Raw genomic sequence first — 13,814 nt, 5'->3', positions numbered from 1 at the left:
GCGCGCCCTTCGTGCGCCCCTGGAGGGGTGCGGCCTCTGGGAGGCCAGACCTGAACGCGGGGCCGTCCCCTGTCCGCGTCCGCGGCGGGAATCCTTGGTCCCGGGCCCAAGCGGCGCACCTGGAAACCGCAGCCTCGGACTTGGCACACAATGAGGAAGGGAAGAAAGGGCATCGAGGGGCGCAGTCCGGCCGGCCCTGTCCCCAGGCCCTACTCCCCCAGGGCGCGCCCCCGCCCGGGGGGGGGGGCGGCGGGTCTCGGGCACCTGTCGCCCCGGCCCTGGGGCGGCCCGTCAATCACCCGGCCGGCGCGGGCGGGGGGCGCCTGGGGGCTGCGACCCTGTGCCCCGAGGCTCTAAAACGGAGTCGCCCGGAAACGTGGCTTGGCCCGGGGCCCTCCCCACGGAGGGTCCCCGCCGAACCCGCGCAGCCCGGGGCCGCGGCCGAGGAGCCCTGGGCGAGGCGAAGCTTTCGAGCGCGCTGTCCTTCCCACCTCCCCACCTCCCCTTTTCTGTGAGCATCTGCCCGGGGGAGAACAGATGTGGGCACCTGCGGTGACAGGCCGCATATGTTCCATCCTATTCACAGGCATTCAGACGTGGCCACAATGAGCAGCCTTTGTGCGCACAGTCACTAAATATATTAATCTGCACTCCCCAGAGCACCGGGCTGTTTAATTTTTCACTAGCAATAACATCTGATCTAATCCTTAAATCGGCTCCCGAAAGCCTGCCCTCCCGCCCTCCTTTTTTCTCTCTCTCTTTCCCCACCCCCTCTCCCGAAAAACGTGTGAAGCTATTCAACCTTCCACCTGTTGCCCGCTGAACTGGGCGTGGTTCTTGCAACATCTGATGTCGGTTCGGGCAGCGGGTGGGGGTGCGGGCGGGAGCGACCGTGTGGGGGCCGCAGTTGGGCCACATGGGCGTAGCTCGGGCATGTTTATCAGAAGGAAAATAAACACAAAGTGCAGAGTGCGGCTCCCCAAATGTTGTGCAAACAAAGAACGACAATTATTAAACAGCTTCCGAAGCAGCCCAGCACACCCATCCTCCCTGTGTACCGCCCTTAAAAACGTAGTTGAAGTTGGCATTTATCTTTTTTTGATTAAACTCCAGTGGTTACTATAAACACCGGGCAATAGGCCTCGCAGCCAAAAGGTAACATAAATCTCAGACGTAAGACTTAGGTTTTTTAAGCAATTTTGTTGCATGGCTCTTTTTCTTAGCATCCTTTATTCTGTTTTGATTTGTTTTCGGCCACAATGGGTCCTTTAGTGCCATTGTGGGTGTCACAATGCAGACGGACATCAGGCTGTGAATGAAGACAGAGGCAGTTTAAACAAACCAGGCTCTTTCTTTCCTTCCCGTCCATTGTGATACGAATGGGCCTTCTGCACTGGCTGCTAGGAGACCGGCTTTGCAAGGCCCTACTCCAGTAAATGGGCTGGAGAGAAAGGGACCCCAATAAACAGCCTAAGTATTGGAGAAAAAAGGGGGGACAAATTTCGGCAAATGTCTTTCACCTTCAAATCAGCACATTTCTTAATCTCAAAAAGTAAGGCATGCTTTCTTGAGCTGCACTCCTTGCTTTTCGAGTTTCCTCCCTGCCCACTATGAAATTCTTAGTCTCTCCCCTATGATACGTCCCCGTCCCCAGAAGCAGAATGGGGACAGCACTGGCACTCCATCAAGGTTTGCTTTCAAAAAGCTATGGAACAGGGCGGTGGCTGTTTATCAATCATTATCACTAATAACTAATGATCGTAAACTGCTTTCAAACTGTAAGCTGCTCACTGCTGGTAGGTATGTAGGGGCATGGTTGTGAGTCTGGATTTTTTTAGGAACAGTCACAAACCTATGCTTTCTTTTATTTTTTTTTTAATTTTTTTATGTTTATTTATTTTTGAGAGAGAGAGAGAGAGAGAGACAGAGCATGAACAGGGGAGGGGCAGAGAGAGGGAGGGAGACACAGAATCCGAAGTAGGCTCCAGGCTCCAGGCTCCGAGCTGTCAGCACAGAGCCCGATGCGGGGCTCGAACCCACAGACCTCGAGATCATGACCTGAGCCGAAGTCGGATGCTCAACCGACTGAGCCACCCAGGCACCCCTGCTTTCTTTTAATGGTAGTTGGAACTGTTCCTATTTACATTAGTAGGTTCATTAAAGCAAGAAATACAGTTGTTTTTAGGTTGTTAGGGGCCCAGTAGGAGTGAGTTAGGAAGGAGCCACCGCCACCACCTTCACTTCTCAGTGGTTGGAACTAAGTCACAGGACACCACTGAACCGACCATAGTCAAGGCAAATGGGAAAACCATGATGGGCTTATGGAAGTCACTGTTCACAGCTGGGGCTACAGGCAGATTTACTTGCCCAAAGCACATGGCAGTGAGAAGGCCACTTCAGTCACTCACTCATGTGTTCATCCACTCACCTGTCTTGGAGGCTGGAGGTGCAAAGGAAAGTTAGGTCTTCTCTCTGCCACTACGTGCAGTATACAATGAGTAGCGAAGGCTTTTATTTTCAGAAAGAGTTTGTATAGGATTACTTTGCCTTCCTTAAATGTTTGATGGAATTCACCAGTGAGGCTATGTGGGTCTGGAGTTTTCTTTGTTGGAAGGTTTTTACTTAGAAATTCAACTTAACAAATAAATGTATGGTTTAATGAATATAGGGTTACTCAGATTTTCTATTTCTTCTCAGGCTTGGTAGTTTTTATGGCTCAAGAAATTAAAAAACAATTTTTTTTAATGTTTGTTTATTTTTGAGAGACAGAGACAGAGCACGAGTGGGGAAGGAGCAGCGAGAGAGGGAGACATGGAATCTGAAGCAGGCTCCGGGCCCTGAGCTGTCAGCACAGAGCCCAACTCGGGGCTCGGACTCATAAACCGTGAAATCATGACGTGAGCCGGAGCTGACTCTTAACCGCTTAACCGACAGAGCCACCTAGGCTCCCCAGGCTCAAGGGATTTTTTCCTCTTACCTGAAGCTGTTCAAATAGTCTTCTTTTAACCTTTCGGTCTAAGTAAACTCTGTGGCTCCATCTTCCATCATTAATATGGGTGATCTCTGTCTTCTTTTTTTGTTGTGATCAATATAGCTACAGGTTTATCAGTTTCATTGCTCTCATCAAAGAACCAGTCTTGTTTCACTGAGCACCTTTGCTGATCAAGGCTAGATCTAGCCCAAGCCACTGGGCTTGCCTTCCTTCGGGAGTCTCCACCCTCCACTTCCTGTTGTCTACTCCCTGAAAATAATAATTTCATATATTTTGTCTAGATTTCTAGTTGTTTAAAGTGGAAGGACAAGTTCTGTAGGAATTATTCCTTCATGGGCAGAAGCTTGAAACAGGATACTTTCGGGGGCAAGTAACAGAAAATCCTAATTCAACACACTTAACTATAAGGAAGGGACACCATCAAATAGAATTCGGAGGTGGTCTTTGTGTGAGTTAATCTTTGGCTTAACCGCATCGTCCAGGCACAAGGCACTCTCCATGTTTCTGCTCCACTGGCTTTGGATTGACTTCAAATGTTGCTTAACTCCCTCCCATGACTGCATGATGGCTGCAGGGGCCCAGAAGTCACAAGCAGACATAACAATGACCAGAGGAAGAGGCTCATTTTCTTTCTGTGTGACACTTTGTAACAGCCATAAAACACTTCAGTAATATTCAAGGTGGACTAACCATGTAGAAGTCAGTGTATTGTTAGGGTTACGGCTTTTTTTCTTTCCCAGTTTTTGGATGGTGAACTATTGCTCAAATGAAACCACATCAACCCATGTGGTTGTGTTCAAAGAAATTCAGTTCGTCATTCAAATAAAATTAAAACTAACTCCAAATAAATTTCAAAGGCTGTTTGGTACCAAGAGAAACCCGCCCTGATCCCACCCTTCCCAAGCTCATTTCATGCTCCATGTTTCTTCTGTTTCTCAGTGGATGTGAAGGCTTTCCCTTCACCATTATTCTCTCCCTTAACTCCCTTCTCCCTACTTTCAACCTACAGTTTCTTTCTTTCTTCTTTTCTTTCCTTCCCTATTTTTCTCTTTTATGTAAATCTGCCATCCTGTTTTTAGGTTCTCCTCACAATTCATGTCTGATGTGCACAATAGGGCATAGGAAACATCTATGTATGGTGTCAAGCAGGAGGTGGGGAAAGGACCTGAATAATCACATGTAACTTTTTTGCTTCTGTTATGCTGATTTCCATGTACAACTTTTCTTCTAGTGTCCCGGGAAAGGGGCCTGCAAAAGAATCTTTGGCTTCTCCCTTCCTTCACTATTGTGCACTGGAGTTGTAAAAAAAAATTTAAAGCCTCTAGAATTTAGACAGATTTGAGTTTGAGTAACAATTGTGCCACTTACCACTTGCACTAGTTACTTAACAACTCTTTAAAACTTAAATTTTTTTCTTTTACCAAAGTAATACAGTTCCAGATTTTAAAATTCAAGTAGTATTTCCAGATGATAACAAAAAATAGCAATCACCTACATCAAGCATTCCCACTTTCAATTCCTTCCTCTAACTTAACTCTTCGCTATTGTTTTTTAAAATTTACTCTCACATTTCTTTTTTAATGTTTATTTTTGAGAGAGAGAAAGAGAGAACGAGCAGGGGAGGGGCAGAGAGAGAGAGAGGGAGATACAGAATCCGAAGCAGGCTCCAGGCTCTGAGTTGTCAGCACAGAACCCAAGCGGGGCACAAAGTGTGAGATCACGACCCGAGCTGAAGCCAGAGGCTTAATGGACTGAGCCACCCAGGCGACCCCTCCCCCCGCCCCCGGGCCTTTTTTTTAATGTTTACTCTCCTATTTCTTATGAAAGAGTCTCTAATGCTATGTCTGTCTTATTCCCTTGCACGTATTGTCTATGGACTTCCCAGCTTTAGCAGATGAAGATTTAACTCTTCCACCGGATTTCCCACACGCATTTATGAACACGTATAAGATTGCCTCCCATTTTTTAAAAAAAATTATAGCATCCTTTTGTATTAAACTACCATTCTGTATTTACTTTATTTTTTTTTAATGTTTATTTTTGAAAGAGGGGGAGAGAGACAGAGTGTGAGCGGTGGAGGGGCAGAGAGAGAGAGAGACACAGAATCGGAAGCAGGCTCCAGGCTCCAAGCTGTCAGCACAGAGCCCGATGCAGGCATCGAACTCACAAACTAGGAGATTATGACCTGAGCTGAAATCAAGAGTTGGATGCTTAACTGACTGAGCCACTCAGGCGCCCCTCAATTTTTTTTAACAGATGTAATTTAAGGAATGTTTTCCATTCAAATAGAATTTTCTTAAAAATTTTTTTTTTAAGATTTGTTGTTTTTGAGAGACAGAGACAGAGTGTGAGCAGGGGAAGGGCAAAGAGAGAGAAAGAGAGAGAGAGAGAGAGACAGAGAGAATCTAAAATAGGCTCCAGGTTCTGAGCTGTCAGCACAGAGCCTGACATGGGGCTCGAACACACAAACCATGAGAACATGACCTGAGCTGAAGTCAGACGCTTAACTAACTGAGCCACATAGGTGCCCCGTGTATTTGCCTTACTAAAGCTAGGTAATTATTCACAGCTGAGGCATATGCGGTGACTACGTTTTATTTTTTGTGCAGTTTTTTGTCTTTACTGGATTCAACAATTGCCTAATATATTTGCTTGACGTTTCTGTGTACCTCTTACTTATCATCACCAAACTCCAAAGATCTTCCTTTAAAGTATTCAGACACATCAGGTGTTCAAGGGTGTCACTGTCCTGGATGAGGAAGGTATCTCTGGAAGGCACCTGCCCTAGTTTAAATGGTCTCTGTCTAGGACTTACTTTCCTCCCCTGTCTTCACTTGGATTCCCTGCTACCCAGGTCCTAAATATCCCTCTTTCCTGACTACTTAATTTTGGAGAGTATCCCTCTACAGGTTTCTGAATGGATTTGGTAGATCATATTTTTGAGCTGCGTATCTCAATATATCTTTATTCTACTCTCACACTTAACTAATATTTTGATTGAGAGTAGAATTTAGTGTTAGAATTATTTTCTTCAGAATTTTAAAGTTAAGTCTCCACTGAATTTCAGCTTCCTGGGATTCAATTGAGAATTTCCATGCCCTTCTGATTTCCAATCCTTTAAATGTGACCTTTTTCTTTTTTCCTATGGAAACTTTTTTTTTTTTTTTAGGAAGGGGCAAGTCTGAATATTTATTATCCTTTTTAAAAATATGATTATTTACATAACTTGGTTTTTAATAATTGGCTCTCCTGAGTCAGTACAAGCCAGCTCCAGCACACCACTGCCCCTAAGCCTCTAGGAGGCCTTAGGATTGTACTGTCCACCAGGAGACAGCCTGACTACATTTTCTTATGGAACATGTGGGAGTAAGCAGGGAAAGAATCTTTAGGCAGAATGCCACCAAGGTTCACTTAAATTCAGTTATCTCCTGGTCTCTCTTCTTCCTGATCTGCATGGAGGCTCAGAAGTAGAAGGATTTGCTCAAAGGAACAGAAAGGAACAAAAAGAACCAGGAAAGACTTCAATGCGAAAGGAACAGAGCCAAAGCTCTGGAGGGGGACAGGTCAGGGAAGAGCTGAGGTTGAAAGCCTCTGGCCCTCGGTTCTCAAGAAAGGCAGACTTAGAGTGGGGGCGGGGTGGGGGGCAGATGGCTTTTATTGGTCTAACCAGCATAACTAGTAGTAGGTTTGGGCAGAGCTCCCCTATCTGTCCTGGCCCCCATCTTTCCTGGGTGTTCCTGACTCACCCCAGGGGAGGAGAGTGTTGGGCAGGGGTGGCAGGCAGAGCCAGGATCGAAAAGGGGATCAGGGTGAAGTAGAAAGCACGGGGTTACCAGATCACTCAAATAAAAAGCCCATCAGGGCAGAAGACAGGATGTTTCCCCAAACAGGCCCCTCTGCCCTTGCCAGGAGTGGAAGGGGGCAGGAAGCTTTCACTAGAGGTTTCCTACTGTGCCCTTTGTGCTATCAGCATCTCCCGGATGTGTTCCTCAGCTTCCTTCACACTCTGCTCCAGGTAGGATTTTTTTCTGTTCCAATTCTTTAATTTTTTCTCCTGCTATTTTCTGTTTCTCTGAGTTGATTGTGAATTACCTCCTTGGACTGAAGAATAAACATTCTTCCTACACCTTCATACATGTTGGTCTCATCTATCAAAGTCATAATCCCTGTATCTGTAAGATGTGCATGCTTTTTTGTCTGTTTAGCTGTTCAATCTGTATGTCTGCAACTTCACCTTCTGTTGAATGTCAATAACTTTGGCTTGAAGCTCTGTGAAGGCCCTCTTCAATTCCAGATCCACGGGAGCGGCCATCTTGGTTCACTCAGTGTGCCTCTCCTTATGGAAACTTTTAAAGATCTTTTCTTTATCGCTGGTGTCCTGAAATTTCATGATGTACCTTAGTGTGGATCATTTTAGATTTGTTGTGCTGGGCATTTAGCAATCCTTTTCAATATAAGAACGTGTCTTTTACATCTGGGAAGTTTTCTTGAATTATTTCTTGAGTATTTCCTCCTCTTCATTTTCTCTCTTTCTTGTAATTCCTATTTTTCACATGTCAAACTTTAATCTTCTAATTTTCTTATGTTTTGTCTTTCTCCAGATTTTTCTCTTTGTTCCAATATCTGTGAGATATCATCAGATTTATCTTCTAACTTTAAACACTTTTTAAATTTAGGGCACCTGAGTGGCTCAGTCGGTTGATCGTCCGACTTCCGCTCAGGTCATGATCTCATGGCTCCTAGTTTGAACCCTGTGTCGGGCTCTGTGCTGACAGCTCAGAGCCTGGAGCCTGCTTCTGATTCTGTGTCTCCCTCTCTCTCTGCCCCTAACCCACTCGCATTGTCTCTGTCTCTCTCAAAAATAAATAAACATTAAAAAAAAATTTAAACACTTTTTAAATTTATCATGGCTTTTATAATTTTCAAGAGCTCTTATTTTTGGAATGTTCTTTTACATATTCCCTCTCTGTTTCTCTCATGGATAATCTTCAGAGATTGCAAAGAACAATGTTCTTTTACAATATTTTTCTTCTTTCTTCTAGTTTTTTGTTTTTTCCTTTTCTTCTGTCTTCCTCACATGTCTGTCAATCCTCGGTCACAGGTGTCTATTTCGGAGGGAGGTAGACATGCTTATCGGAAGCTCTGTGGGATAGATGAAGACCGCCAAGTGGTGGGACTCACCTAAGGCAGTTTGAGGAGCTTTGGCTGACCTGTCACCCTCTGCCTCCACCGTCTGGGTCCCACAGGCTGCAGCTGGTGTCTCTGCTTGCCCCTTGCTCCTTCCAAACTCCTTTTGTTTCCTAGGTTTTCTTCTTCTGACCTTCCTCTTCTGAGATTCCACTTCCTTCCAGGCTCAAGTCACACTTTATCTTCTTGCTGCCTTCTTCATCCGCATGTTATAAACTTGACACTATGTTTCACTTGTTTCCCAGTATTTAATGTATGTTCATTTGTCTTCCCAACCGCAACGTGTGTCCCTTAAGATGAGCGACCACTTCACATCCTTCTTGGTGTGGCACCCAACCAGTAGTAGCTGCTAAGCACTGTTGATTTTACCGAAAGAAATTTTTAAAGTCAGCCAGAAAGGAAAGCCTTGTATGCCGGGTGCAGAGATTCCTTCTCAGATGTAATACATACATGTGGTGTCGCTGCAGTTTGGTAATGCTTTCTGAGCGCTTCATCTGTCAAGTGCTTTGCAAGAGACTCTGAAGAGAGCAGCATTTGATCATTTTACTTCAGCAGAAGCCTCTCGTTCCCTGGGGTTCACAGCAGCACTACAAGATATGTTGTGTGTACAGACAGGTTTTGAGATGCGGCCTAAATAATTAGGTATTACTAATAATTTAACTTCCTCTGTAATTTACCTAAAAATAAATTAGATTGGTTTAAAGGCTAATCTGCTATCACACTTGGCCAGTGAAACATTCTCCTGGTTGTAGAGAAAAGGGTGGCATTGCAGCTAGAGGAACGGACATTGGGTATAGTCTGGACTGCCTGATATCTGAGCTTTAAGGGAGCATGTCCTGACTGTGAACTTGACTGATCTTAAAGCGGTTTTCGAAATAAGGTGGATATGGTGGCTTACAAGCAGAGTCCAAACTCCTTAACATGAGATGGAGACGCTGCATGACCAGGTGATCCTGTTTACCATCCAGTTTTATCTGCCACCACTCTCTCATGTATAGGTTATAGTCCGTGAAATTCCTCTAAAACGTCCTGCTTCTGCACCTGTCCTTGCTTCTCCCCAGAAACCTCACTCCATTCAAACCAGAAAACCTGCCCAGTAAATAAATTCGGCTTCAAGGGTAATTATGATCATCATCATCACAGACAGCAATACCAACAAGTGGCTAAAATGTACGTGCTTACCAAGGGCTGAGTGCTCTGCCATATTGTTTTTTGGTTTGTTTTTGCTTTTTAAAATTTATTTATTTTGAGAGAGCGAGAGCAGCAGAGAGGCAGAGAGAATCTCAAGAACTGTGACACCAAGACCTGAGCAGAAACCAAGGTTTGGTCGCTTAACCTCCTGAGCCGCCAGGCGCCCCTCTGCTATATTCCTCGTAAGCACTGCCTGGGAAATACCATTACCGTCCCAACTAAAGAGTCGAGGAAGCTGTGCGTACAGAGGTTAAAAAACAACTTGCCCAGGATCACGCACCCGATTCCGTATTCCCCACTCCCACTCCCCATACCTCACGCGTAAATGGGCACATTCAGAGTTGGTTAACACAGGTTTGCCCCGGTTTCCCAAAGTTTGTCACCCCACTTCGTCAGCGCGTTTCCGCTAACTCAAAGAAATCCGAAGAGGACTTCCGCTTGCATGAAAAAAGCCACCGGGGCACCAGTGCAGGTCTTTCCTAAAAGCGAAGTGGTGTACTCTTCGCTTTGCACCGTTTGGACTTAGAAAAGGTTTCAGAGAGCGCTCTGCTTTCCGACGGAGCGGCAACCTCCAAGAGCCTTTCGGGACAGCCGGGCTTCAGGCAAGCCTGACCTTCTCCCGAGCCGGCCGCGGCGGTCACCTGGGTCCCCGAAAAACTGGCGCCAGGGGCTCCGGGTAGCGTCGGCCCCCACAGGCCAGCAGGGCGAACGAGCCCAGGCGGCCAGCCTCAATCCACCCGCGGCCCGCAGCGCAGCACCGGCAGAAAGGAGAGGAAAGAGGTGGCGCCCCGCCGACGCCCACGGGAGGCGCAGGAACCGTGTGACCCCGACCGAGGAAGCAACGCGCGGTTTCCAAGGACACGGGCGTGGCGCCTGCGCAGCTCGCTTCCCCGGAGCCTGGGGAACCGGCCGGGCAGGCCCCGCCCCCCGTGCAGGGAGGTTCCCGCGAGCGGAAGCGCTTGGGGCGGAAGCGGAAGTGCGCAGACGGCTGCGGCTGGGCCGAGGGCGGTGCGGGCGCGTCTCTGGCTGTGCTGGCGTATCTCTAGGTAGGGCCGGGTCTGCGGGGCCAGCGCCGTCCCGACCGCTCCCCACCTGCCGGGCTCGGCTCGCTGCGCTCGCGTTTCTGCGCCGTCGCGGCCGCCCCGGCCGTGAACCCCGTCGCGGGTCCCTGGGCCCGGGTCCGAGCCCTCCGCGGCCTTGCCCGCCCTCAGCCCCGCCGCCCCGCTCCGGGTACCTGGGAATCGCCGCCCACCGCCTTTCCCCTCCTGGGCCTCTCCGTCCCTGTCACCTCATTCCCTGACCTCCCGACACCCCCCCCCCCCCCCCCCGGCTGCGACCTTCGCTTCCTCCTCTTTGGTGTCATCCTGACCCGACCCTCAAGAGACGTGTGCCAATTCCGGGTCCTGACCTGACGGTCCCTTCAAGAGATGTGTGCCAATGCCGGCTCCACTCTTCTCGGCTACCCGGCTGCACGACTGTGTGATCGCCCCCAGAGAGGCGTCCTCTGATGTCTGCACTCGCGTCTCAAAACTTGTGTGCTTTTCCCCCCAGGCATGTCTGGGCTGTCCTCAGCCGGGGCTCCAGCCCCTAGCAAGTGCTAAGTCCTTGCAGAAAGGAAGATGAAAAGACGGCAGACCAGTGTATGGATAGCCGAGAGGACGACTTGTCTACGGTGGCCAAGCAGGGGCAGGAAAGTGTCTTTGCAGGAGCGGGGATTTGAGCTGAGGTTTAAAGAAGTAGGGTTAGAGAATAGAAGTAGAAGATAATAGCCTAGCGATGGGGAATGGCAGGAAGTTACAGAGAATTTGGGGCAAGGAAGTAAAGTGATCAGATGTCATTATTAAGAGTTAGCCTGGCAGGTGTAGGATGATGGCGTGGGGTGATGGTACATCATGACAAGAGGGCTTTTGCGGTTGTGCAGGAGAGAAGCTTTGAAACCTAAACCCGGAAATGGTAGTGGAGAGAACTTGGAGTGAGTTGGATGCGAAAGGCACGAGGTGTTGGTATTTCTAATGACTTGTAGGTTTTTGGCTTGACGTTTGAGATGATTCAGAGAGTGAGAAACGGCTTGGGGAGCAAGTCTGGAGCATCAGGCTGCTGACTGCTCACCTCCCAAGCGTATTAAGTTGTTTGGCCTGGAGCTGTATTTCATGGTTCCTCTAGTCACGTCGCCCTTTATTTTTGTCCTTGGTCTCTGTCATTTGTGAGTCATGGCCTCACGTCTGCCTGTGCTCAGTGACCTGCCCGTGTTTGGGCCTTGCTCGTAGGAGCTAGCCTCTCTGCAACGGCACAGCCTTCACACATTGTCTGTGTTTAGATTTCCTCGTCACCCTGTCTCCTGCCATCCCTAAGCTCTGCGAAGTGGTTCTCGCCGACCGTGTGGTCACGCTGGTCTCAGAGTTGCACTTGTCCTTCCTCACCAGCTGTGCTCAGGAAAAGCGCTGACAGCATCCCAGCTGTGCCAAACCCCTCACTGCCCATGTCTGTACGCACACTGTCTCTGAACCACCTTCCCTCTTACCTACCTTGTATAATTTCTAAACCCCTAATCTCTCCGACACGTGGCGCCCTCTCCTCTGGTCACTTCTGGCCCGCTGTTTTCTCGCCTGCAAACTGAGAAGACAAGGAGGTGGCATCTGAGGTCCTACCCCATCCCTGAGCCTTAACCTGGGTGTCGTTTATGGGGTAGATTTACTGTGAAGCTAATGAAGACCAGGTTTCAGGGTCCCTCACTTTCATGAGCCCCTTCCAAGACACTGGGAAAGACCTCAGTGGTCTTGTGTTTATAATTTTGTAGTTTTTAAAAAGAAGGACCCCAACCGTGTAGGCTTCAGGCCCTGCACAACTTGGATCCCTGTGAAACTGGCCATTTGTCACATCCTGCTGTCTTGCTGTTTGCATTCTTGTCCTTCAGACTTTCCCCTTCATGTGTGTGCTAATCATCGGGGCTTGGAGACAGAACAGGAGTGAATGGAGCCCAGTTCCTGCTGGAACCCTCAGCCGGGGAGGGGCATGCATTTGGCAGAACCTTTGCAGCGATGCCTGTATTGATTTCACTGCTGCGTTGCCACCTTTTTCAAGAAAAGGTTAATGGTGAGAAGGAAAGTCTGTTTAATTGAGGTCATAAAAGCAGTTCTTATCTCTGGAAGAAGCTACAGCAATACATGGAAAATTCTTCAGGGGAATTAATTGCATCCTTTCAGTAGTTTGAAAGTGAGGTAACCCTTATGCTGTAAGTTAGTTTCATAAGGCTTCATAATAAGTATGAATCACTTTTTATTTTGATTTGCTCTTACATATGTTTCTTTGTAAAGTGCCGTCGGGAAGATCTTCACAGACTAAAAACGTGTTGTTTAAGGCTTAAATTACTTACATAAAATAAGATATTTTTAAAGCATTTTGTAGCAGTAGGTTAAAATCTACCAAATTGAGAGGTAAATCATTATTTAATTTGTACAAAAAAGGGAATCGATGATCTACAAAGAGATTAAATGTTTTGTCTCCGGTCAGACATTGCCAACCAAAAACCCAGCTCCTGAGCATCCTTACAAGAAGGAACCCACTGCTTTTGCTGTAGAACATTTGCTATAACGTGGACCAAACCAGTAGGTCCTTGAGTATGCCTGTCTAGCTGCAGAGTCCTGCCGGGACTCGTGAGGTTCCATGAGGCTGTGCAGCTGAACTACTGTTCCCATTAGCGCTGTAGCCCAGAGTGTTGCGTTATTGTAAAGTCATTTATATTCAAACCATCGCCACCCAGGACAAGAGGAAGGTAATTCTGTTTGAAACAGTGGAGTTTTCTGGATAGTTTAATTCTGGGTTTTTGCCCAGTAAACACTAAAATCTCGCATTTCAGGGTGGCAGTCTTTGTAAAATATAACATTTCCCTGCTTTGTTAATAGAATGCATTGGATGTAGTATAAACTTTCTTTAATGATCTCAAACACTTTAAACATAATTTGTTAGTTGTGATGTAATACTGTTAGAACTTGCTGAGGCGCGGGAAGCTATTCCGCTGTTATTTGTAAGGAGTTTTTGTGTCTCTCGGGTTTTTTTGGTTTTCCTGTTCTTCTGCTTTCTCCTGCTTTCAGCCCTCAGCAGTTCCTGCTGCTGTTGGTGTACATATGCCTGCTTCAGATGCCCTTTCCATATTTTTCTCTTCTGTGGACATGGAAGCTTCTTGTTAGAACTGAATGAAGAAATAGTCTGTAGATATAAGTAAGAGCTTGAAGAAGTCTCTTACGAATAAATTGTTTTAGCCTTAACTCGTGAGTTTATATTGATTCTTACCCTGAATTCTGAATAAACGAAGCATAAATTTGTGCATGCATACGTGCGTCTTCACCTGTGTTCAGCGACAGTGATTTTCACATTATGTGTCATTGTCTTTAAGGGGTTTTGTAGAGCTGCAGTGGGTTAGGGAAAGGCCCAGTGTTCTGGTTGC

General features: G+C 47.2%; 1 protein-coding gene and 1 pseudogene across 18 annotated transcripts in view; one reads left to right on the top strand and one right to left on the bottom strand.

Annotated features, from left to right (window-relative positions):
* Positions 1–1,645: 1,645 nt before the first annotated feature.
* LOC128315440 (prefoldin subunit 1-like) lies at positions 1,646–9,453 on the bottom strand (annotated as a pseudogene).
* An 800-nt stretch (positions 9,454–10,253) lies between these two features.
* FAM120B (family with sequence similarity 120B) overlaps positions 10,254–13,814 on the top strand; it is a 95,004-nt gene continuing 91,443 nt past the window's right edge. For 17 of the 18 annotated variants that reach the window (XR_001430830.3, XR_001430829.3, XR_001430828.3 and 14 more), the window contains exon 1: positions 10,259–10,416. The gene's annotated coding sequence lies outside the window, so the exon portion shown is untranslated. Of the gene's footprint in view, positions 10,417–13,814 lie in introns of all 18 variants that reach the window. The other variant, XM_053221935.1, reaches the window with a different exon arrangement.

Source organism: Acinonyx jubatus, chromosome B2, assembly GCF_027475565.1.
Source record: "Acinonyx jubatus isolate Ajub_Pintada_27869175 chromosome B2, VMU_Ajub_asm_v1.0, whole genome shotgun sequence".
In the NCBI taxonomy this organism is placed as follows: Eukaryota; Metazoa; Chordata; class Mammalia; order Carnivora; family Felidae; genus Acinonyx; species Acinonyx jubatus.
The sequence above is the reverse complement of the archived record's forward strand: the minus strand, read 5'-3'. Positions and strand labels throughout refer to the sequence as shown.